The sequence below is a fragment of the Salmo salar genome, chromosome ssa06, assembly GCF_905237065.1.
Source record: "Salmo salar chromosome ssa06, Ssal_v3.1, whole genome shotgun sequence".
Lineage (NCBI taxonomy): Eukaryota > Metazoa > Chordata > Actinopteri > Salmoniformes > Salmonidae > Salmo > Salmo salar.
Window position 1 is genome coordinate 88,263,600 of NC_059447.1, and position 26,979 is coordinate 88,290,578.

Here is a 26,979-nt window from a genome sequence, read left to right on the forward strand (position 1 = left end):
AAACAAGTCAAAATGAGGCTCAGTAGTGTGTGTGGCCTCCACATGCCTGTATGACCTCCCTACAACGCCTAGGCATGCCCCTGATGAGGTGGCGGATGATCTCCTGAGGGATCTCCTCCCAGACCTGGACTAAAGCATCCGCGAACTCCTGGACAGTCTGTGGTGCAACGTGGCGTTGGTGGATGGAGCGAGACATGATGTCCCAGATGTGCTCAATTGGATTCAGGTCTGGGGAATGGGCGGGCCAGTCCATAGCATCAATGCCTTCCTCTTGCAGGAACTGCTGACACACTCCAGCCACATGAGGTCTAGCATTGTCTTGCATTAGGAGGAACCCAGGGCCAACCGCACCAGCATATGGTCTCACAAGGGGTCTGAGGATCTCATCTCGGTACCTAATGGCAGTCAGGCTACCTCTGGCGAGCACATGGAGGGCTGTGTGGCCCCCCAAAGAAATGCCACCCCACACCATGACTGACCCACCGCCAAACCGGTCATGCTGGAGGATGTTGCAGGCAGCAGAACGTTCTCCACGGCGTCTCCAGACTCTGTCACGTCTGTCACATGTGCTCAGTGTGAACCTGCTTTCATCTGTGAAGAGCACAGGGCGCCAGTGGCGAATTTGCCAATCTTGGTGTTCTCTGGCAAATGCCAAACGTCCTGCACGGTGTTGGGCTGTAAGCACAACCCCCACCTGTGGACGTCGGGCCCTCATACCACCCTCATGGAGTCTGTTTCTGACCGTTTGAGCAGACACATGCACATTTGTGGCCTGCTGGAGGTCATTTTGCAGGGCTCTGGCAGTGCTCCTCCTGCTCCTCCTTGCACAAAGGCGGAGGTAGCGGTCCTGCTGCTGGGTTGTTGCCCTCCTACGGCCTCCTCCACGTCTCCTGATGTACTGGCCTGTCTCCTGGTAGCGCCTCCATGCTCTGGACACTACGCTGACAGACACAGCAAACCTTCTTGCCACAGCTCGCATTGATGTGCCATCCTGGATGAGCTGCACTACCTGAGCCACTTGTGTGGGTTGTAGACTCCGTCTCGTGCTACCACTAGAGTGAAAGCACCGCCAGCATTCAAAAGTGACCAAAACATCAGCCAGGAAGCATAGGAACTGAGAAGTGGACTGTGGACCCCACCTGCAGAACCACTCCTTTATTGGGGGTGTCTTGCTAATTGCCTATAATTTCCACCTGTTGTTTATTCCATTTGCACAACAGCATGTGAAATTTATTGTCAATCAGTGTTGCTTCCTAAGTGGACAGTTTGATTTCACAGAAGTGTGATTGACTTGGAGTTACATTGTGTTGTTTAAGTGTTCCCTTTATTTTTTTGAGCAGTGTATATATATATGGCATGTAGAATTCACAAATACATCATGTTACAGATAGTATATTGTATTAAAATTGTGCTGTATTACTGTAAATTCTTCATACATATCTTACGGTACATTGTGATTTTCAGACTTGCATTTACCTTTGCAATAGTTGCTGTATTGTTGTATTGTATTGTATTGTAGCGTAGCCTAGTGGTTAGAGCATTGGACTAGTAACCGAAAGGTTGGTGGATTGAATCCCTGAGCTGACAAGGTTCAAATCTGTCATTCTGCCCCTGAACAAGGCAGTTAACCCACTGTTCCTAGGCCATCATTGTAAATAAGAATTTGTTCTTAACTGACTTGCCTAGTTAAATAAAGGTAAAATAAAAACTACATTCTGTAAGTAAAGAACGAGTACATATTTATCTGTTCTCCCGAACGGAATATTTGCACAATTGATGACACTGTGGACTGGCCCTGTTTTACATTAGGCTGTACTCTCTGACCAGCCTCTTCCATTGTAAGACCATGGTTTATGACATGGTCCAGAATTGTGGCTCTGATTTCATCAGGGACTCTTATTCTTTGCCTTCTACCTCTTCCTCTATGATGTCTTCCCCTAACACCACCACCATCACCACCCCAACAACACCACCCCAACACCACCACCATCACCACCCCCAACACCACCACCACCAACACCACCCCTACCCCTAACACCACCAACACCACCCCTAACACCACCACCCCCAACACCACCACCACCAACACCACCCCTACCCCTAACACCACCAACACCACCCCCAACACCCCTACCACCACCACCCCCAACACCACCACCACCAACACCACCCCCAACACCACCACCACCAACCCCAACACCCCCAACACCACCCCCAACACCACCACCACCACCCCCAACACCACCAACACCACCCCCAACACCCCCACCACCAGCCCCAACACCTCCACCACCAACACCACCCCCAACACCACCACCACTCCCAACACCACCACCACCACTCCCAACACCACCACCACCAACCCCAACACCCCTACCACCACCACCCCCAACACCACCACCACCACCAACACCACCACCACCCCCAACACCCCCAACACCACCCCCAACACCACCACCACCACCCCCAACACCACCACCACCACCCCCAACACCACCACCACCAACCCCAACACCCCCACCACCAACACCACCCCCAACACCACCACCAACACCACCACCCCCAACACCACCCCCACCACCCCTACCACCACCACCACCCCCACCCCAACACCACCCCCAACACCACCACCAACCCCAACACCCCCATCACCACCCCCAACACCACCACCACCACCAACACCACCAACACCACACCTAACACCACCACCACCACCCCCACCCCCAACACCACCCCCAACACCACCAACCCCAACCCCAAAACCCCCATCACCACCCCCAACACCACCACCACCAACACCACCCCTACCACCACCACCACCAACACCACACCTAACACCACCACCACCACCCCCACCCCCAACACCACACCTAACACCACCACCACCATCCCCACGCATTCTTACACATGTTCTTATATCTCTTCCATGAGCATGTAGCTGCTGTTCAGCGTTGTGATGTTCCTCCATGTTTAAAATGGTTGTGATTGTGGTGGTGTTAGGGGTGGTGTCACAATCTTACCAATCAACCAATCAAGCAAGCTCCATATATATGCTTCCAAACTTGATTGGTTGATTGGTAAGATTGTGATTCCTATTTCATTACTACGTCACCTGGCAGGTAATTAGCCAATTCAGCAGATATCACCACCATTCCATGTCGTAGATATTTATGGAATATACATGTATGTCTGACTGATTTTGATAATTTAATTGATCATTTTGCATGTGACGGCTCACACGATGAAAGAATGTTGTGAGGTTGTGAAGAGTATGATACATTCACTGAGAATCAACTCAGCAGTTTTGATCAGCCATGTACATGTAGTAATTGTGCAAATTGTAGACAATTGTACTTACTCTTTTGCAAACATGTGCCAAAACATGTGCAATTTGCTTAAATGAATAAGAAATTCAAATCTGGGGTGAAAAAGAAACTCCTTATTCAGAGATTTGAACTTATTGTTTTGAAAAAGAATAATTCTCTTTTGCCAAAGCGATCGAGAAAAAGTGTAAAGTAGCAGGAAGAAAGACGCCTTGTAGAAGCCTGAAAGGAGAAAGGCTCCTCTCCATATGAGCTCTGTTTGTTAACCATCTCAGGCTCAGAAAACACACTGGGAGAATCCCTAGAAATAGCCCGAGGAGAAGGCTACTCAGAAAGAAAGAAAGAAAGAAAGAAAGAAAGAAAGAAAGAAAGAAAGAAAGAAAGAAAGAAAGAAAGAAAGAAAGAAAGAATAATGGAAGGGGAAGTCGCCCCTATGAGCTGGGTTAACAAGCAGACCAGGATTCAAATACATGTGTATTTGAGTATTTGACATTTAAAATACATTTTTTTATGTATTTGGGTATTTTCAAATACACAGCCCAAAACAAGTACTTTAATTGGAGTATTTTAATGGTTATTTGGGATGAAAAAGTGTCGACCAAATTGTATTTAAGAGGATTTTCAAATAATTATTTCAGATACTATTTTCAAATACCTGGGTTAAATGCATGGGAGTGTATTTGAGTCAGTGAATTTGCATTTTTCAAATACTTTCAATGTGCATATATCTATCTATCATCTATCTATCTATCTATCAATCATCTATCTATCTATCTATCTATCTATCTATCTATCTATCTATCTATCTATCTATCTATCTATCATCTATCTATCTATCTATCTATCTATCTATCTATCTATCTATCTATCTATCTATCTATCTATCTATCTATCTATCTATCTATCTATCTATCTGTCTGTCTGTCTGTCTGTCTGTCTGTCATTCATATATATATATATATATATATATGTGTGTGTGTGTGTGTGAGAGAGACAGACAGATAGATATGAATATTTCCTTCGAATGTATGTGAAAGTAATTGAGATATTGTAACACAGGACTATGTCTGCCTTCCATATTGACTTTACCAAACAAAACCTTTGAATAGTACATAATAGCGGGGGATACATTGAAACGAATTTCAATCGAAAACAGGCATCTGCGTTGTTTCTTTGAAATCCCAGCCACTAAAATACTAAGAGTTATATTTCCCGGAATGACCACCTCAACCGTTGTTTATTACCGGTTATGCCTACTCTCATATGTTTTAATGAAAATGAGTGGGTGAAATGAGGACATGGTAATCATTTTTTAGTCATCTAAAATGTGTTACGTTACCATTGACAATTCTTTACAATTCTATAATCTTTGCAACCTCGGTTTCATGTATTTCTCCAAACCGCCACGAGCACGCACAGCAGCAGGGCGCATCGCTGAGAATATCCGTCCCACTAAACCGCGTTTCCATCCACAGTTTTTTATGGAGTAAAGTCATAAATAAGGACAGCTGTGATGGAAACAGGTCGTTTTGGTACAATTGTATGAATGCAATACAGATACTTTGTTTGTTGGACAGGGTGGGATATTTTTGTTCGTGTCAGTAAAATTAATTCTGAGAGAAATGGTGGTGGAAACGCTTTTAATACTCAAATGTTGATATAATAACCATAATTTTGAAGTAAACATGGAGTCACGCGATGATATATTGTGTGGTCCTCCCACTACGACTCGGGAAACCATGCAGTTTATTAGGCTACATATAAAAAATAAGTTATTTATGAACTTCACAGGGACCTTCCAATAAATATTGAGTGTCTTATTCTGGTGACATGACAAATTATGCTTGACTGCCGTTTGATAAATAAAAATAGTCTCGCTCTTATCCATAATATTCTCAACATGTAGACTAGCTGCACAGGCTACCCACACTGTGTCTGTTTAGCTGTTGGCTAGAGCGCATATGCCAAGACCAGAGTGAGCACGTTTGCTATTTAACTCAACAGTTTTTGTGACAAAACTATCCGTTGAGTTAAAAAATGACGTTGAACTTTAGATTTGTATTAAGTACATGAACATTTAAGCGAAAAAAGTACATTTTGTGTGCACTACGTCATCACGCAAATCCGTTTGGTATAAACACCGCTGGTGGGAAAAATGCGCATTCTTTCTTTATGCGGATGTAGAATAATTCGCATGAAAATCTGTCTCCAATTGAATGTAAACCTCGCTACCTTTCTAAAAAAAAAAAATTCGCGCACAGTACAAGATTGTAGGTTGCAACACGAGTCACATCTTTTGACTCCAGCAAAGAGCCTGTGCTGTGCGTACTGCCATTAATTCCTTCCCTCGTTCTAACGATAACCGCTGCGGGAGAAAAAGCTTCTTCATTTAACCAAGGTGTTGTCAGGTTGCAGTTGTAACCTGCTATACCAGACTCGCAATAACCTCTCCGCGGTGTACTGGCTGAACATGTGTGGATACCGCGCGAACATACACATACCGTGCAGACAGTGACAGAATGCTGTTGCAATCAGGCTTGGTGGAACTTGTATTGCACTTCACAGCAAAACAGTTCGCAAACTGGACTGTCTAATTTGGAAAAAGAAAGACGACAATACATACAGTATTTTGGGATTAATATAAAAAAAAAAAATGTTAAAGCATCCTCTGAAATTGTCTTTCTGAACATAAAAAAGTACTTCTGTTTGTAAAAGAAATAAACTAATGTATTAGAACCCTGACGATCAGAACAGAGAAGTAGAGACTCGTGTCGTTCTAAAAAAAAATTTTTATCCAAGTGGTTTGGTGCAAATTTATTCTTCTATATCAATCACCACGCCGAGACCCATTCGTGTCTCTCATTGGAGAGATCGCAGTGAAATAACGGACTCCTTAACAGACGCGATCACGTCAGATGAGTCCTTTTCAAAGAGGACCAGGCTATCACTGAGCTCACACATCAACCCACAATAATGCCTACAGAAATACAAGCAAGTGGCTGTACATGTCAAACTACGATTGGATTGTCAGGAATTCGCAGCTAAGGTATTGTATTTTAGATCTTATTTTACAATGTGACCAAGTCGTTCTTTACGCATACAACAACATTGCATGGGATTTTGGTGTTTACAATCACAGCCTGCAGGTAAGTACATCATGTCTCAGCGCGGAGTGAATGGAGTGCTTTTTGATTTCTGAGAAGATTTATCAACTGCCTAAATGTACATTATCAACTCAAATCGATATAAAAACTATAGCCTATGTTCAATCTTCGGATTTTACTGTTGCTTTTTAGGTAAACCAATATACAGCACACGCATTGCACATAGGTTATGATGTGTCTGTGTGTCGGTGGCAGAACGGCGCTGATAAAGACCTGGTTTATAGGATGCTCCCGCGCTTTGTCTCGGTGATTTTTCAAGTCTACCTGCTGCCAAGTGTTGTGCAATTGTCTACCCCATCAGTGCATTGTAATGTATTGTATTACTGCATTAGATAAGGATAGTTTAATTACTTGGTTTATAGGATTGTGAAACACTGAGAGTTACTTTTGGAATGTTAGTAGTCGTCTCAGGTGGTTTGAGAGGTGAGTGACAAAAGCATGTCATTCATCCGCAAAAGCCTATGCATGAATACATGAAATAGAAACAAATATGCCACTCTCTAATTGTTTTACATTGTGTCAGGAAATGCAGCTCTGTCTCAGGTTCTGCTGTTGTGCAGTGGTTGCACAGCCTTTCCTCTACAGGGAGCCAGGTTTTCCTCTTGTCTACCCTTCTCAATGGCAAGGCTGTGCTCACTGAGCCTGTACTTTGTCGAGGTTTTTCTAAGGTTTTGATCAGTAACCATGGTCAAATAGTTTGTCATGGTGTACTGTCGATTTAGAGACAGATAGCACTGCATTTTGCTTTGTGCTTGTGTTTCTCAATAGGTAATGTCATTTTGTTTTGACTGTGTCGTAATTTGGTTTATTCTGATTGATTGGATGTTCTAGTCCTGAGACTTCAGTGTGTTAGTAGAACAGGTTTGTGAACTCAGCCCCAGGACCAGCTGGATGAGGGTCCTGGGGCTTCAGTGTGTTAGTAGAACAGGTTTGTGAACTCAGCCCCAGGACCAGCTGGATGAGGGTCCTGGGGCTTCAGTGTGTTAGTAGAACAGGTTTGTGAACTCAGCCCCAGGACCAGCTGGATGAAGTGACTCTTCTTTGCTCAGCTCTTGGTATTGAAGTTCTTGATAATTATATTAGACGGGGTCACTGTATTTTAGATGTTTCCAAAACTGAATTGCTCTTTGAGTTTTTATTATTAATGGATGTTGGCTTAGTTTTCCTCTGTACATGTAGGAGAATCATCCAGGACTCTGCATGCATGGTTTCAATGGAGTGTTTGTCCCAATGGGTGAAATCTTGTTTTGCAAGTGGACCCCACACCTCGCTGCCATCAAGTGCATTTGGTTCAATGACATATTCAATTAGTTTTAGCCTAATTGTAATCGGTATTTCAATTTGAATTCATTTTTTAATGGTGTAGAATGCTCTCACGCACACACACACATACACACACACACACACACACACACACACACACACACACACACACACACACACACACACACACACACACACACACACACACACACACACACACACACACACACACACACACAGCACTGAAATACATCCCTCCTCTCAGGGCTAATACCAGAGAATGGACGGATAATACTCCCAGTGTGTGTGTGTGTGTGTGTGTGTGTGTGTGTGTGTGTGTGTGTGTGTGTGTGTGTGTGTGTGTGTGTGTGTGTGTGTGTGTGTGTGTGTGTGTGTTAAAAGGAACAGCAGCAGTATACAACATCCGTCTCTTCTTAGATCTACCCAGAGAAAGGAGGGAGGTTTTCTCAATCCAAAACAGAGCTGTATATCCAAAGAATTCCGATCCAGAAGGATTTCGTTATAAAATAGTTTTTCTAACAGTAGAGGAGGAAATGTTTCAGATAGAAGATACGTATCCAACTCATTTAACTCATTCAGATGTAGGACCTTAATTTGATCACTCTTTTGCTGCTGCAAATTTTTGCTGCACAGCAGGAAATGCAAACTTGTAGTGTATCCAAGGTAAAAAAGGTTTCTAAAGTTTGTAATTTCCACTTTAAAATATCAGACTTGATTTACCCTAATGAAAAATCCCTAGAAAAAATGTCCACATAATAATTAAAAGCTCCTGTTGCTGAAGGAGTACTGTGCATTTGGAAAGTATTCAGACCCCTTGACTTTTTCCACATTTTGTCTTACGTTACAGCCTTATTCTAAAATGTATTAAATAATTTTTTTCCCTCGTCAACCTACACACAATACTCCATAATGACAAAGTGAAAACACATTTTCTTTTAGGGGGGGGGCACCTTGGGCAGCAATTACAGCCTCGAGTCTTCTTGGGTATGACACTACAAGCTTGGCACACCTGTATTTGGGGAGTTTTTCCCATTCTTCTATGCAGATCCTCTCAAGCGCTGTCAGGTTGGATGGGGAGCTTCGCTGCACAGCTATTTTCAGGTTTCTCTAGAGATGTTTGATCAGATTCAAGTCCAGGTTCTGGCTGGGTCACTCAAGGACATTCAGAGACTTGTCCTGAAGCCACTCCTGCGTTGTCTTGGCTGTGGTGTGCTTAGCGTCGTTGTTCTGTTGAAAGGTGAACCTTCACCCCAGTCTGAGGTCCTGATCGCTCTGGAGCAGGTTTTCATCAAGGATCTCTCTGTACATTGCTCCATTAATCTTTCCCTCGATCCTGACTAGTCTCCCAGTCCCTGCTGCTGAAAAAACATTCCCACAGCATGATGCTGCCACCACCATGCTTCACCGTAGGTATGGTGCAAGGTTTCCTCCAGACGTGACGCTTTGCATTCAGGCCAAACAGTTCAATCTTGGTTTCATCAGACCAGAGAATCTTGTTTAGATGCCTTTTGGCAAACTCCAAGCGGGCTGTCATGTGCCTTTTAATGAGGAGTGGTTTCCTTCTGGCCACTCTACCATAAAGGCCTGATTGGTGGAGTGCTGCAGAGATGGTTGTCCTTCTGGAAGGTTCTCCCATCTCCACAGAGGAACTCCAGAGCTCTGTCAGAGTGACCATCGGGTTCTTGGTCACCTCCCTGACCAAGGCCCTGCTCCTCTGATTGCTCAGTTTGGCCGGGTGGACAGCTCTTGGAGGAGTCTTGGTGGTTCCAAATGTCTTCCATTTAAGATTGATGGAGGCCTCTGCGTTCTTGGGGTCCTTCATTGCTGCAGATTTTTTGGGTACCCTTCCCTAGGTCTGTGCCTCGACACAATTCTGTCTCGGTGCTCTATGGACAATTCATTCCACATCATGGCTTGGTTTTTGCTCTGAAATGCACTGTCAACTGTGGGACCTTATACAGACAGGTGTGTGCCTTTCCAAATCATGTCCAATCAATTGAAATGACCACAAGTTGTAGAAACATCTCAAAGATGATCAGTGGAAACAGGATGCATTTGAACTAAATGTTGAGTCTCATAGCAAAGGTTCTGCATACTTATGTTAATAAGGTATTTCTGTTTTTTATTTGTAATACATTTGCAAAAAATTCTAAAAACCTGTTTTTGTTTTGTCATTATTTGATATTGTGTTTAGATTGTTGAGGGAAAACAAATATTTAATCTATTTTAGAATAAAGCTTTAACGTAACAAAATGTGGAAAAAGGGACGGGGTTTAAATATATTCCTAATGCATTTTATTTTCCTCCTTTAGCAAACTGTCTCAAATTCAGATTCTACATCTCTAGGGAATAAGTGCCGTTTTGGCCGTATCCCTAGTCAGACATTTCAGAGGGTGTAGTGTTGAACTGGATAATGGAGTCCCTCCTCCCTGTCTTTCAGAGGGTCTTGTGTTGAACTGGATAATGGAGTCCCTCCTCCCTGTTATCACCAGGGGAACTGTAATCAATGGCCAATAAAAGCATGTCCATACATACTGGGCACTCTGCAACAGCCCTGGAACAACCTTGTGGCTACACACATGCAGAGGGATGGACAAACACACACACTCCTCCCTTTAAATCATTCACACGAGTGTGTGCGTGAGACGCATGCCCGTGTGTGTGTGTGTGTGTGTGCATCTGTGTGTGTGAGACACATGCCTGTGTGTGTGTGTGAGACACATGCCTGTGTGTGTGTGTGTGTGTGTGTGTGTGTGTGTGTGTGTGTGTGTGTGTGTGTGTGTGTGTGTGTGTGTGTGTGTGTGTGTGTGTGTGTGTGTGTGTATGAGAGACACATGCCTGTGTGTGTGTGTGAGACGCATGCCTGTGTGTGTGTGTGTGTGTGTGTGTGTGTGTGTGTGTGTGTGTGTGTGTGTGTGTGTGTGTGTGTGTGTGTGTGTGTGTGTGTGTGTGTGTGTGTGTGTGTGTGTGTGTGTGTGTGTGTGTGCTGTTGTGTGTGTGTGTTTTTGTGTGTTTTGTGTGTGTGTTTTTTTGTGTGTGTGTGTTAGAGCTGTAAGGTTAAAGAGCTTCTGAAGGTCCCTAGTAAGTGGCCCTGTGGTAGCAGGAGTTGTAATATTGTGCTATTTTATGTTCTACACGGAGATGACATGGGCAGACTATCAGTGATGTGTGTGTGTGTGTGTGTGTGTGTGTGTGTGTGTGTGTGTGTGTGTGTGTGTGTGTGTGTGTGTGTGTCTGTCTGTGTGCTGTACAGGAAGATGAGAGAGCAAGGCTATCAGTGATGATGGCTCCTGATAACATCATTAGAAAGGATTCAATTCTAGTGGATTATGACTTAGTGTTGCCACTGTTTCCTTTGATGACTGTAGTAGTTCCTAAAATGATCAATCTACATGTTACCTATTCCATTATCCACATATGTGTGTGTTAAGAGATTGGATCATACTGTAGGACTACAGCAGTCTTTAACCCTATCAGTCCAGAGATCCCAGCAAAAATCAGCGTTTCCATTTATCTGAATGTCCAGCCCTTATATTTAGCCTCAAGATGAAGTGGTTTACCGTTTTATTTTCAGGACAACCAGGGATCCTAATGAAAATGAAAATTAATTTATATGAATGCTGTAAGTACAGACATGAAAATTAATTTATATGAATGCTGTAAGTACAGACATGAAAATTAATTTATATGAATGCTGTAAGTACAGACATGAAAATTAATTTATATGAATGCTGTAAGTACAGAAATGAAAATTAATTTATATGAATGCTGTGAGTACAGAAATGAAAATTTATTTATATGAATGCTGTGAGTACAGAAATGAAAATTTATTTATATGAATGCTGTGAGTACAGAAATGAAAATGTATTTATATGAATGCTGTAAGTACAGAAATGAAAATTAATTTATATGAATGCTGTGAGTACAGAAATGAAAATGTATTTATATGAATGCTGTAAGTACAGAAATGAAAATTAATTTATATGAATGCTGTGAGTACAGAAATGAAAATCCAACAAGTCAGTGACAACTGTGTGGAGTTTGTCACTGCAGCTATGTGAGGTTATTACAGTATTATAGATTTCCTATTATCTTCTATGTAGAAGAACCCCTTACAGTATTATAGACATTATGACATGGGATTTCCTATGATCTATGTAGAAGATCCTCTTACAGTATTATAGACACTGTGTCCTGGGATTTCCTATAATCCAGAAGAACCTCTTAAAGTATTATAGACACTGTGTCCTGGGATTTCCTATAATCTAGAAGAACCTCTTACAGTATTATAGACACTGTGTCCTGGGATTGCCTATAATCTATGTAGAAGAACCTCTTACAGTATTATAGACACTGTGTCCTGGGATTGCCTATAATCTATGTAGAAGATCCTCTTACAGTATTATAGACACTGTGTCCTGGGATTGCCTATAATCTATGTAGAAGAACCTCTTACTGTCATAATCTTCGTCTTCTGAGGAGTAAGAAATATCGGACCAATACGCAGCGTGGTAAGTGTCCATACTTATACTTTTATTTTTTAAACGTGAACACAAAACAAAACAAGAAAACGAATGACAGTCCTGTAAGGCTAACCAGCTATACAAAGAAAGAACCACCCACAAACACAAGAGAAAATAAACCCACTTAAATATGGCCTCCAATTAGAAGCAACGACAACCAGCTGCTTCTAACTGGAGGTCGTTCCCAAAACTAACATAGAAAGAGACAAACTAGAAAACCCACATAGAAATAGAAAACATAAACCACACAGAACCCCTTACAGTATTATAGACATTATGACCTGGGATTTCCTATGATCTATGTAGAAGAACCTCTTACAGTATTATTGACACTGTGTCCTGGGGTTTCCTATGGTCTATGTAGAAGAACCTCTTACAGTATTATTGACACTGTGTCCTGGGATTTCCTATAATCTATGTAGAAGAACCTCTTACAATATTATAGACACTGTGTCCTGGGATTTCCTATGATCTATGTAGAAGAACCTCTTACAGTATTATAGACACTGTGTCCTGGGATTTCCTATGATCTATGTAGAAGTACCTCTTACAGTATTATAGACACTACAATTTATGAACCACCCTCGTCGAACAAACACTGCGGCTCTATGGATGCAGAAGAAATAGACAAATCCAATTGTACAACCCAGAAGTCTGTAGCTCAAACACAGTATGTTTATTGTAAGGGGTTAGAAGCGTGCGTTACGGTGGTGGTCATTGGGTTAAATTATGGTATAGGAGAGCTGTAAGAGAACCATTTTGGAAGATAATTTGTGATGTGTTTGATTCATGTTCTTTAGCATTGTGTTTAGAAAATCTTCTGCTTCTTCTTCTGCTTTGTCTTCTTCTTTATCTTCTTCCTCTTCTTCATCTTCGTCTTCATCTTCTAACATAGGCCAGGCCCTGTTGTTACGTCATATCCCAGCGATAATGCCTTACATTACGGCTGGGAAGAAAACACTTGAATTTGCTGAACTTGCTATTGGCTCAACTTACCCCATGGCCATTGGCTCAACTTACCCCATGGCCATTGGCTCAACTTACCCCATGGCCATTGGCTCAACTTACCCTATGACCATTGGCTCAATTTACCCCATGGCCATTGGCTCAATTTACCCCATGGTCATTGGCTTAACTTACCCCATGGTCATTGGCTCAACTTACCCCAGGGCAAACATTTTGACTATATTAGCCAACACAGCTACAATGATGCACTTCCATGCTAGGTTTAGGACGTCATATTGAAGCTTAAAGAGACCGCAACTGATGTACAGAACAATCATATAGGTACTTTGATTTAGATACAAGCATCATGAAACCTCTAACACAATAAATTCGTTTTTTTGGACATAACTTGCTTCCCAAATTTTTCCATGTGATTTCTTCCTTCAAAGACTCCCTGAAATGATGACTTCTTCCTAATGATTCGTTTTTGTGTATGGTTTCCTTGAAATAATGCCTCAACTTACCCCACCGTCTCCTATGTACCAAGCCTGCTGGTTACAGTGGCCCCACTGGTATAGGCTTGAGTAGGTAACACCTTTATGCTGCTTACAGGTGGAGGTGAAACCTCTCCTCAGTTGTGTTGTCACCTGTCATCCACCAGCTACTGATGCCAGACAACAAAACCCAGGTTATGTAGGCTACATATAGCTCACTGTCTCTGTCTCCTTCTCACTCACTCACTCACTCACTCACTCACTCACTCACTCACTCACTCACTCACTCACTCACTCACTCACTCACTCACTCACTCACTCACTCACTCACTCACTCACTCACTCACTCACTCACTCACTCACTCACTCACTCTCCACACACACACACACACACACACACACACACACACACACACACACACACACACACACACACACAACACACACACACACACACACACACACACACACACAGAGAGATACATAGTCATATAAATACTTTTTCCATCACCATCGGCATGGTGTATCTACTGTATCCTGCATCAGCCAGCCTCCCTTCACACAACTCAGCTCCATCCATCCATCAGCCAGCCTCCCTTCACACAACTCAGCTCCATCCATCAGCCAGCCTCCCTTCACACAACTCAGCTCCATCCATCAGCCAGCCTCCCTTCACACAACTCAGCTCCATCCATCAGCCAGCCTCCCTTCACACAACTCAGCTCCATCCATCAGCCAGCCTCCCTTCACACAACTCGGCTCCATCCATCAGCCAGCCTCCCTTCACCCAACTCAGCTCCATCCATCAGCCAGCCTCCCTTCACACAACTCAGCTCCATCCATCCATCAGCCAGCCTCCCTTCACACAACTCAGCTCCATCCATCAGCCAGCCTCCCTTCACACAACTCAGCTCCATCCATCAGCCAGCCTCTCTTCACACAACTCAGCTCCATCCATCAGCCAGCCTCCCTTCACCAAACTCAGCTCCATTCATCAGCCAGCCTCTCTTCACACAACTCAGCTCCATCCATCAGCCAGCCTCCCTTCACACAACTCAGCTCCATCCATCAGCCAGCCTCTCTTCACACAACTCAGCTCCATCCATCAGCCAGCCTCCCTTCACACAACTCCGCTCCATTCATCAGCCAGCCTCCCTTCACCCAACTCAGCTCCATCCATCAGCCAGCCTCCCTTCACCAAACTCAGCTCCATTCATGTGTGCCTAACCCATAAACCTCAATTTCCAGGTCCTGCCTGTCTGGCTCCATGATGAAGTGTATGGGTTTTAGGCTGTTGTGCTGTCCCAAACTGATTCTACACACATCACTGGGAGGTAATAGCATGGATATAAACATGATGTAGATGGCTAGCTCTGTAACACACACACACACACACACACACACACACACACACACACACACACACACACACACACACGCAAGCTGGTGTAGATGGCTAGATCTTTAACAGACATCACTGAGTATGAATGGGATTTACAATAACAGACAGCACTGAGTATGAATGTGTTTTACAGTAATAGACAACACTGAGTATGAATGGGTTTTACAATAATAGACAACACTGAGTATGAATGGGTTTTACAGAAATAGACGTCACTGATTATGAATGGGTTTTACAATAATAGACAGCACTGAGTATGAATGGGTTTTACAATAACAGACAGCACTGAGTATGAATGGGTTTTACAATAACAGACAGCACTGAGTATGAATGGGTTTCACAGAAATAGACGTCACTGATTATGAATGGGTTTTACAATAATAGACAGCACTGAGTATGAATGGGTTTTACAATAACAGACAGCACTGAGTATGAATGGGTTTTCCAATAATAGACAACACTGAGTATGAATGGGTTTTACAATAACAGACAGCACTGAGTATGAATGGGTTTCAAAGAAATAGACGTCACTGATTATGAATGGGTTTTACAATAATAGACAGCACTGAGTATGAATGGGTTTTACAATAACAGACAGCACTGTGTATGAATGGGTTTTACAGAAATAGACATATCACTGAGTAAGAATGGGTTTTACAGTAATAGACATCACTGAGTAAGAATTGGTTTTACAGTAGTAGACATCACTGAGTATGAATGGGTTTTACAGTAGTAGACATCACTGAGTATGAATGGGTTTTACAGTAATATATATATCACTGAGTATGAATGGGTTTTACAGTAATATACATATCACTGAGTATGAATGGGTTTTACTGAAATATACATATCACTGAGTATGAATGGGTTTTACGGTAATATACATACCACTGTGTATGAATGGGTTTTACTGTAATATACATATCACTGAGTATTAATGGGTTTTACAGTAATATACATATCACTGAGAATGAATGTTTTTACGTTAATAGACATAGCACTGAGTATGAATAGGTTTTACAGTCATAGACACCACTGAGTATGAATGGGTTTTACAGTGATAGATTCTGAACTGGGTATGAATGGCTTTTACAATAATAGACAAATCACTGAGTGTGAATGGGTTTTACAGTAATATACATAGCTCTGAGTGTGAATGAGTTTTACAGTAATACACATCTATGAGTATGAATGGGTTTTACAGTAATAGAAACTGCACTGAGTATGAATGGGTTTTACAGTAACAGACAGCACTGAGTATGAATGGGTTTTACAGTAACAGCCACTGAACTGAGTATGAATGGGTTTTCAGACACTGTGTGAAAATTAAGGTTTGTTCTGAGTCCCAAATGGCACCCTATTCCTTATATAGTGCATTCCTTTGACCAGAGCCCTATGGGTGCGGCGCACTACATAAGGAATAGGGTGCCAATTGGGACGTAGATTAGTCTACCAGCAGCTTCCAGACAAGACCACAAGCTTGGTGATGTGCCGGCCTGTTGGCTGTCTATTTAGGAACAGATTCGAATGGAAGAGTGAGTTAGTCATTATCATTAATTGATGTTCAATATGTGCAGAATAGCATTCAGCATCATCACTGTCTGAAAGGGGAACCACGATGATGAGGAGGAAGAGCTTTAACTAATTCTGACCAGCTTCTGTCTCTTGGTTGGGTCGAACTGGTACTCTGAAGACCTCCCATTGGAAAACCCTTTTTGGTTCCAGGTTGAACCCTTTTTGTTTCCATATGTGGAAAGGGTTCTACATGGAACCAAAAGGGTTCTACCCTTGAACAAAAAAGGGTTCTTCAAAGGCTTCACCTATGAGGACAGCCCGAAGAACTCCTTTAGGTTCTAGATAGCGCCTTTTGTTGAAGGTAGTGTCAGACAGGAAGGAATGGGGAGTAACAACACCAGCAGGGTGAGACAAAGCTTATCCAACCAATTGTATCCGGTATGAAGGTGCATTGTCTGTGGCCAATTCATGCCCTCCATGACGTGAGTGTGGAAGCACGTAGCGTAGCGCCAAGCAGGAAGGAATGAGTTGAAACAACAGTGTCATTATGACGGCCAGCATGGCAACACAAAGCTAATCCAGCATGAACCCCTGAGGAGTGTGCTGTGTTCAACCATGCCCCAGTGCTTCCTGGGACCAAAGACCTGCTGGTTTATTCATGGGGGGGGGGGACTATGTGGAAGCCAGTGGGGGCAAGAGGATGAAGAGTGAGTGGGTGGAAGGAGAGAGAGAATGAGAGACAAGTGAAAGAAAGAGGGAGAGGCAGGGGAAGGAGTAAAGGAGAGGTAGTGAAGAAAGAGAGAGAGAGAGAGAGAAGAAGAGAGATGGACTGAAAACCCAGAAAGGTAGACAGAAAGGAAGAGAGAGAGAACGAGAGAGAGAGAGAGTGAAAGAAAAGAAAGAGAGAGTGAGAGAGAGAGAGAGAGAGAGACGGGGGGAGGGGGATTAATAGGTGAACCACTTCAGACTGAAAACCTAGAGACTGACGTAAAAATGAGGGATAGTGAGCTGTGTGGTCCCCTGATAGTGTTCCCAGGCTGTGGTGAATGAGGCATGGATAAAACGCCAGGGTTTAGAAGGTCACTGGATACATAATCAATCTTCTCTTTAGGTGGTCATCCCACGGTGACTGGCTGCTTCAGTTCCATAGGCAGCCAGCCAAGCAGGCCAGACCTGCCCCAGATTCCTTTACTTATTCATCTAGTACTGAATGTCTATGACAGATACATGGTAGTTTATGGGATACATGTATGACATGGTAGTTATGGGCTACATGTATAACATGGTAGTTATGGGCTACATGTATAACATGGTAGTTATGGGCTACATGTATAACATGGTAGTTATGGGGTACATGTATAACATGGTAGTTATGGGCTACATGTATAACATGGTAGTTATGGGCTACATGTATAACATGGTAGTTATGGGCTACATGTATAACATGGTAGTTATGGGATACATGTATAACATGGTAGTTATGGGCTACATGTATAACATGGTAGTTATGGGATACATGTATAACATGGTAGTTATGGGATACATGTATAACATGGTAGTTATGGGATACATGTATAACATGGTAGTTATGGGATACATGTATAACATGGTAGTTATGGGATACATGTATAACATGGTAGTTATGGGCTACATGTATAACATGGTAGTTATGGGCTACATGTATAACATGGTAGTTATGGGCTACATGTATAACATGGTAGTTATGGGATACATGTATAACATGGTAGTTATGGGATACATGTATAACATGGTAGTTATGGGATACATGTATAACATGGTAGTTATGGGATACATGTATAACATGGTAGTTATGGGGTACATGTATAGCATGGTAGTTATGGGATACATGTATAACATGGTAGTTATGGGATACATGTATAACATGGTAGTTATGGGATACATGTATAACATGGTAGTTATGGGATACATGTATAACATGGTAGTTATGGGATACATGTATAACATGGTAGTTATGGGCTACATGTATAACATGGTAGTTATGGGGTACATGTATAGCATGGTAGTTATGGGATACATGTATAACATGGTAGTTATGGGATACATGTATAACATGGTAGTTATGGGGTACATGTATAGCATGGTAGTTATGGGCTACATGTATAACATGGTAGTTATGGGATACATGTATAACATGGTAGTTATGGGCTACATGTATAACATGGTAGTTATGGGATACATGTATAACATGGTAGTTATGGGATACATGTATAACATGGTAGTTATGGGCTACATGTATAACATGGTAGTTATGGGGTACATGTATAGCATGGTAGTTATGGGATACATGTATAACATGGTAGTTATGGGATACATGTATAACATGGTAGTTATGGGATACATGTATAACATGGTAGTTATGGGCTACATGTATAACATGGTAGTTATGGGATACATGTATAACATGGTAGTTTATGGGATACATGTATGACATGGTAGTTATGGAATACATGTATAACATGGTAGTTATGGGCTACATGTATAACATGGTAGTTATGGGCTACATGTATAACATGGTAGTTATGTGATACATGTATAACATGGTAGTTATGGGATACATGTATAACATGGTAGTTATGGGATACATGTATAACATGGTAGTTATGGGATACATGTATAACTTGGTAGTTATGGGATACATGTATAACATGGTAGTTATGGGCTACATGTATAACATGGTAGTTATGGGCTACATGTATAACATGGTAGTTATGGGATACATGTATAACTTGGTAGTTATGGGATACATGTATAACATGGTAGTTATGGGATACATGTATAACTTGGTAGTTATGGGATACATGTATAACATGGTAGTTATGGGATACATGTATAACATGGTAGTTATGGAATACATGTATAACTTGGTAGTTATGGGATACATGTATAACATGGTAGTTATGGGATACATAATGACATTTTTTTTAAATAACCTTTATATAACTAGGCATAGGACCGACTCAGTGGCCTTGTGGTTAGAGTGCCCGCACTGAGATTGGAATGTTGGAAGTTTGTGCCCCTGTCATATCAAAAGACTGTAATACTGTGACCCACTGCGTATCTGCGTGGCACTCAGCATTGAAGTACCACAAGAAAATAAATACCAGAGCTTACCTATGATGTTGCACAGTGATTGAAGTCAGCAAGTCATAATTTTAGTCAAAAGTAGGATATATGTGGGAAATCTGAAGTGGGGACTACTGACTTTTTCTGTGTCAATGCCATGTGTTTCCCTTACGATATGACGTGCTAATATTTTTGTCTATGTTTCTTTTCAGGGTTGGGTGTTATTTGAATGTTACCACACACAAGCATGGCATTGTTTAATCATCAGAAACACCTACAAAGTGTTCCCTCTTCACAAGCCATGACTGAGCTGAACCTAATAGCTTTTCGCTGTAGTTTACACTGAGCCATGGAGCAAATTAAAATACAAGGTGTATGTTTTTGCACCTCCAATTTTTACCAGAAAATGAACTATCCATTGGGTCATTTGTAAATGTTCACTTATTTTTGTGCTAGTCTGTATAAAAAATGTAGCATCTGACCATTTTATAAATGGTATATTTGCGTGATATGATTACATTTTGCAACCCTGCTCCCACCGTCACCCAAAGATTAATGGTTTTGACCACTAAAGTCTTGCTTCACTGCTTTGATTGGTGCAGCTAAACCACTAGTGTCTATCCTGTAATGAACAGGCTCACGTGATATAAAACTCAAGGAACCGGTTTATCTATACTGAACAAAAATACAGTACCGAAAAAGTTTGGACACACAACTACTCATTCAAAGGTTTTAAATTTATTTTTGCAGTTTTCTACATTGTAGAATAATAGTGAAGACATAAAAACTATGAAATAACACATATGGAATCATGTAGTAACCAAAAAAGTGTTAAACACATCCTTCAAAGTAGCCACCGTTTGACTTGATGACAGCTTTGCACAATCTTGGCATTCTCTAAATCAGCTTCACATAGAATGCTTTTCCAACAGTCTTTAAAGAGTTCCCACATATGCTGATCACTTGTTGGCTGCTTTTCCTTCACTCTGCGGTCCAACTCATCCCAAACCATCTCAATTCGGTTGAGGTCGGTTGATTGTGGAGGCCAGGTAATCTGATGCAGCACTCCACCAATCTCCTTCTTGGTCAAATAGCCCTTACACAGCCTGGAGGTGTGTTGGGTCATTGTCCTGTTGAAAAACAAATGATAATCCCGGATGGGATGGTGTAGCGCTGCAGAATGCTGTGGTGGCCATGCTGGTTAAGTATTCCTTGAATTCTAAATAAATCACAGACAGTGTCACCAGTAAAGCACCCCCACACCATCACACCTCCTCCTCCATGCTTCATGGTGGGAACCACACATGCGGTGATCATCCGTTCACCTACTCTGCGTCACGGTGGTTGGAACCAAAAATCTCAAATTTGGACTCATCAGACGAAAGGACAGATTTACACCAATCGAATGTCCATTGCTCATGTTTCTTGGCCCAAGCGAGTCTCTTCTTCTTATTGGTATCCTTTAGTAGTGGTTTCTTTGCAGCAATTCGACCATGAAGGCCTGATTCACGCGGTCTCTACTGAACAATTAATGTATCTGTTACTTAGCATTTATTTGGGCTGCAATCTGAGGCCACGGTTGCCCTTAGTTTGAAGATGTAATCCGGAGACAGGTGTTTTCTCCATCTTTTTAGCTATCATACTCTAATTCCACTGATTTCAAAACTTCCAGAAAGTGGAGAGCAGCTCCACTACACAATACATTATAAAAAAAAGGTTGCGTTCGACAGGATTACCAATGTATCAGTATGGCTTCTATCCCTCTCCTCGCCCCAACCTGGGCTCGAACCATGGACCCTCAGGACACATCAACAACTGGTTCCCACGAAGCATCGTTACCTATCGCTCCACAAAAGCAATGAGTAGGTGTGTACAAACCTTTGACTGGTACTGTATGTGTTTACATACCTGTTAGTGAGCATTTCTCCTTTGCCAAGATAATCCATCCACCTGACAGGTCTGGCATATCAAGAAGCTGATTAAACACCATGATCATTACACAGGTCTACCTTGTGCTGTGGACAATAAAAGGCCACTCTAAAATGTACAGTTTTGTCACACAACACAATGTCACAGATGTATCAAGTTTTGAGGGAGTGTGCAATTGATATGCTGACTGCAGGAATGTCCACCAGAGTTGTAGCCAGAGAATGTAATGTTTATATCTCTACCATAAGCCACCTCCAAAGTTATTTTAGAGAATTTGGCAGTACGTCCAAACAGCCTCACAACCACAGGCCACGTGTAATTACGCCAGCCCAGGACTTCCACATTTGGCTTCTTCACCTGTGGGTACGTCTGAGACCAGCCACCCGGACAGATGATGAAACTGTGGGTTTGCAAAACTGAAGAATTTCTGCACAAACTGTCAGGAAGCGTCTCAGGGAAGCTCATCTGCATGCTCATTGTCCTCACCAGGGTCTTGACCTGATTGCAGTTCGGGGTCGTAACCGACTTCAGTGGGCAAATGCTCACCTTCAATGGCAACTGGTACGCTGGAGAAGTGTGCTCTTCATGGATGAATCCCAGTTTCAACTGTACCGGGCAGATGGTGTTGTGTTGGCGAGCGGTTTGCTGATGTCAACGTTGCAAACAGAGTGCCCCACGGTGGCGGTGGGGTTATGGTATGGGTAGGCATAAGCTACGGACAATGAACAGAATTGCATTTTATCGATGGCAATTTGAATGCACAGAGATGCCGTGACAAGATCATGTGGTCCATTCATCCGCCACCATCACCTCTTGTTTCAGCATGATAATGCACGGCGCCATGTCGTAAAGATCTGTACACAATTCCTTGAAGCTTAAAATGTCCCAGTTCTTCCATGGCCTGTATACTTACCAGACATGTCACCCATTGAGCATGTTTGGGATGCTCTGGATCTACGTGTACGACAGCGTATTCCATATCCCGCCAATATCCAGCAACTTTGCACCACCATTAGGAGAGGAGTGGGATAACATTCCACAGGTTACAATCAACAGCCTGATCAACTCTATGCGAAGGAGATATGTCAAGGTGATCACACCAGATAGTTACTAGTTTTCTGATCCACGCCCTTACTTTTTTTTATGTATCTGTGACCAAGAGATGCATATCTTTATTCCCAGTCATGTGAAATCCATAGATTAGTGCCTAGTTCATTTATTTCTTTCAATCTTTGAAATTGTTACGTGTTGTGTTTATTTTATTGTTCAGTGTATTTTGTTGTGCTCTTGTTACATTTGTATTGGTGTTTCATGACTGATGCTCTCAGGTTTTTGTTAAAGTCATTGAAGCCTATCATTTCACTTCCCTTGTAAGAACCATGAGCACGGGTTGACTTGGCTTTGCTCTCCCGCAGCCAAAGCCTGCCAGCAGCCTACCTACCAAAGGTTGCCCTGTGTCCATTACGATGTAGAAAAACGCATGTATTTTATGGAAGATGCCAAAACTTTGGATATAACAATAGATGGCGAAGTCAAAGTTTACTGGTTTTCGTCTGAGGCGAAGATTTCACTAAATGCTTATGACAAATCCAGCTCCAGAACCAGAACTAGCCACAGAGCCAACTGGCTAATCTTATGAATATGGTGTAGTTAAAGAAAACCCAGCAACAACAGATAACATTAGCTAGCTAGATAAGGTTAGCATGAAAGCTAGCTAAGGTTAGCATTAGAGGTCGACCGATTAATCGGTTTCAAGTTTCACAACAATCGGTAATCTGCATTTTTGGACACCGATCATGGCCGATTACATTGCGCTCCACGAGGAGACTGCGTGGCAGGCTGACCACCTGTTATGCGAGTGCAGCAAGGAGCCAAGGTAAGGTGCTAGCTAGCATTAAACGTATCTTATAAAAAACTATCCATCTTAACATAATCACTAGTTAACTACACATGGTTGATGATATTACTAGTTTATCTAGCTTGTCCTGCATTGCGTATAATCGATGCGGTGCCTGTTAATTTATCATTGAATCACAGGCTACTTTTCAAACGGGTGATTTAACAAGCGCATTCGCGAAAAAAGCACTGTCGTTGCACCACTGTGACCTAACCATAAACATCAACGCCTTTCTTAAAATCAATACACAACTATATATTTTTAAACCTGCATATTTAGTTAATATTGCCTCCTAACATGAATTTCTTTTAACTAGGGAAATTGTGTCACTTATCTTGCGTTCTGTGCAACAGACTCAGGGTATATGCAGCAGTTTGGGCCGCCTGGCTCGTTGCGAACTGTCTGAAGACTCTTTCTTCCTAACAAAGACAGCCAACTTTGCCAAACGGGGGATGATTTAACAAAAACTCATTTGCAAAAAAAGCACAATTGTTGCACGAATGTACCTTTCCATAAACATCAATGCCTTTCTTAAAATCAATACACAGAAGTATATATTTTTAAACCTGCATATTTAGTTAAAAGAAATGCATTTTAGCAGGCAATATTAAACTACGGAAATTGTGTCACTTCTCTTGCGTTCATTGCACGCAGAGTCAGGGTATATGCAACAGTTTGGGCTGCCTGCCACGTTGCGAACTAATTTGCCAGAATTTTACGTAATTATGACATAACATTGAAGGTTGTGCAATGTAATTTAGACTTATGGATGCCACCCGTTAGATAAGATACGGAACGGTTCCGTATTTCACTAAAAGAATAAACATTTTGTTTTCGAGATGATAGTTTCCGGATTTGACCATATTAATGACCTAAGGCTCGTATTTCTGTGTGTTATTATATTATAATTAAGTCTATGATTTGATAGAGCAGTCTGACTGAGCGGTGGTAGGCAGCAGCAGGCTCGTAAGCATTCATTCAAACAGCACTTTACTGCATTTGCAAGCAGCTCTTCACAATGCGTAAAAGCATTGCACTGTTTATGACTTCAAGCCTATCAACTCCCAAGGTTAGGCTGGCAATACTAAAGTACCTATTCGAACATCCAATAGTCAAAGGTATATGAAATACAAATGGTATAGAGAGAAATAGTCCTATAATAACTACAACCTAAAACTTCTTACCTGGGAATATTGAAGACTCATGTTAAAAGGAACCACCAGCTTTCATATGTTCTCATGTTCTGAGCAAGGAACTTAAACGTTAGCTTTTTTACATGGCACATATCACTTTTACTTTCTTCTCCAACACTTAGTTTTTGCATTATTTAAACCAAATTGAACATGTTTCATTATTTATTTGAGACTAAATTGATTTTATTGATGTATTATATTAAGTTAAAATAAAAGTGTTTATTGTTTATTCAGTATTGTTGTAATTGTCATTATTACAAATATATTTAAAAAAAAATCGGCCGATTAATCTGTATCGGCTTTTTTTGGTCCCCCAATAATCGTTATCGGTACCGGTGTTGAAAAAAAAATCATAATCGGTCGACCTTTAGTTACCATGTTAGCTAGCTACGCTGACAGCTGTCAGTTCCCCTATTTTATTGATGTTCCTCCCCGCCACGTGGAAAGCACCATGACGTTCTTTCCCACCCCCAATTCGTGAATATGTTTAAGTAGCCTGCATCATCGTTAAGAAACCAATTTAACTAGCCTGCTAACATTGTTGCACTCGCTAAGTCTAGCGGTCTTAGGCCTAGTTAACTGGTCTGTAACCTGAATGAAAGTGTGCAGGGAGACAGAAAACTTACCTTAGATCCAGGGACAGCTCTGTCTTGTCTCTTTTGGGAAACCAAGAGGATTAATATGTTCAGATGGTGACGGAAACAAATAGATACAAAAAGGAAAACAACGAACAGGCATGCCTTAACTAAAGATACAAAAACAAATAAAAGGTCTCGTGGCCACCAAACCAATCAGCAGCCTCACGACTCGCAAGCCGCAACAACAACAGACGATCACCCTAATTGGAAGCACCATAATGTGCTTATCCACCAGGCTCAGCACCTAGACCTAGCACCTGCTGCCCCCTGGGGGATGGAGTTTGGATGGAGTGTGGAAGTGTTTCATGGACAGTGTGTTTGACTATGTCCTAACACTAACCTTCCCCAAGTTCCCACATATCATAACAGTCATTCTTCAGAGGTGGAACTTAAACAAGCATTTCTGCTCTAGGGCAGGAATTATCTATAGATATAGGGGCGGCGTTGCCCTCTAGTGGGCACCTTTAAGGAGATAGATTGGGGGTATGGCCCTGCGATAGACTAGCGTGCTGTCCAGGGGTGTACTGGTACGTCAAGTGAGTGATAGCATCCATCTATTCATCAATCCATTCACTGTCCATTCACCGTCCATTAATCCATCCATTCATCATCCATTAATCCATCCATTCACCATCCATCCATTCATCCATTCACCATCCATTCACCATCCATCCATTCACCATCCATCCATTCATCATCCATTAATCCATCCATCCATTCACCGTCCATTCATCATCCATTAATCCATCCATTCACCATTCATCCATTCACCATCCATTCATCATCCATCCATTCATCATCCATTCACCATCCATTAATTCATCCATTCACCATCCATCCATTTATCCATTCATTCACCATCCATTCATTCATCCATCCATCCATTCATCATCCATTCATCTATCCATTCATCATCCATTAATCCATTCATTCACCATCCATTCATCATCCATTAGTTCATCCATCCATCCATCCATTCATCATCCATTCATCATCCATTAATCCATTCATTCACCATTCATCCATTCACCATCCATTCATCCAAACAAGCCTTAAGGATGAGAGCATCGACATCTGTGGGGAGGGAGGTGCACACACTCACTCACTCACTCACTCACTCACTCACTCACTCACTCACTCACTCACTCACTCACTCACTCACACATATATAAATACATGTATACACACACACACACACACACACACACACACACACACACACACACACACACACACACACACACACACACACACACACACACACACACATACATACATACATACATACATACATACATACATACATACATACATACATACATATACACATACATACATACATACATACATACATACATACATACATACATACACACACACACACACACACACACACACACATACATACACACATATACAGTGGCTTGCGAAAGTATTCACCCCCTTGGCATTTTTGCTCTTTTGTTGCCTTACAACCTGGAATTAAAATAGATTTTTGGGGGGTTTGTATCATTTGATTTACACAACATGCCTACCACTTTGAAGATACAAAATATTTTTTTATTGT

The 26,979-nt window shown here is 42.0% G+C and overlaps 1 protein-coding gene across 1 annotated transcript in view; it reads left to right on the top strand.

Moving 5' to 3' along the window:
* Window positions 1-5,509: 5,509 nt before the first annotated feature.
* Window positions 5,510-26,979, top strand: part of syndig1l (synapse differentiation inducing 1-like) — a 90,581-nt gene continuing 69,111 nt past the window's right edge. Inside the window, exon 1 of the mRNA XM_014206116.2 lies at window positions 5,510-6,369. The gene's annotated coding sequence lies outside the window, so the exon portion shown is untranslated. The remainder of the gene's footprint in view (window positions 6,370-26,979) is intronic.